Source organism: Lupinus angustifolius, chromosome LG17 (genome assembly GCF_001865875.1).
Source record: "Lupinus angustifolius cultivar Tanjil chromosome LG17, LupAngTanjil_v1.0, whole genome shotgun sequence".
Taxonomy (NCBI): domain Eukaryota; kingdom Viridiplantae; phylum Streptophyta; class Magnoliopsida; order Fabales; family Fabaceae; genus Lupinus; species Lupinus angustifolius.
The window spans coordinates 8455681-8456443 of NC_032025.1; positions in this window are offsets into that span (position 1 = coordinate 8455681).

The window sequence follows — 763 nt, forward strand, 5'->3', positions numbered from 1 at the left end:
ATGAACAACATAATAAAAGCTCATAACTTTCTATGAAGTATGAGAAGAAGATGAAGAAGAGAAAATAAAAGACTACCTTAGTTTGTATAGGGAATTTAGGGTAAAAATGAGAGAATGGGGTGAAGTATTTATAGGAGAGCCTCATCCTTATCAAATCAGAAAATTTAATGCAAAGTAAGTAGATTTAGACTAGCATAGGTGATGTGTCTAACGGTGGTGGAGTGAGAGGATTTGTTGACTGATTTAGGGGATTTTGGAAGCTTTTGCATTACTTGTGTAACAAGTAAGTGACTCATGAAATGATGACTTCCAACTTTATTGGTATGATGTAATTTCCCGATAAACGTCGTGTCCGAAAATTTTCGGATAATTTCGTCCGGAAATATACAATCTCCCGATTTAGGACATTTGCCCGAAACATCGAAACTTGAATTTCGAGGTGAAAAATATCTAAAGATGATTTAAGGACAAATCTGGTGTCTATTTTGACTAGAAATAATATTTCAAAGCTAATGGCAAAATCGGAATTCGATTCCTAGTTATGGAACTCAATAACTAGGCGAAAACTCGATAAAACGACCCAAAATCATCTCGGAAACTTTTATTCTGCAAAAATCTTGAAAAAATAGGGCAAGCAAAAAAATCATAATACAAGACTAAAACTCAAATGAGGTTTAGCCTAAAATATTAATGATTAATTTCTATAATTAATCCATTAATACTAATTACTTAATTAAAAGTGCTCTGAAAAATGCGGTGTTAC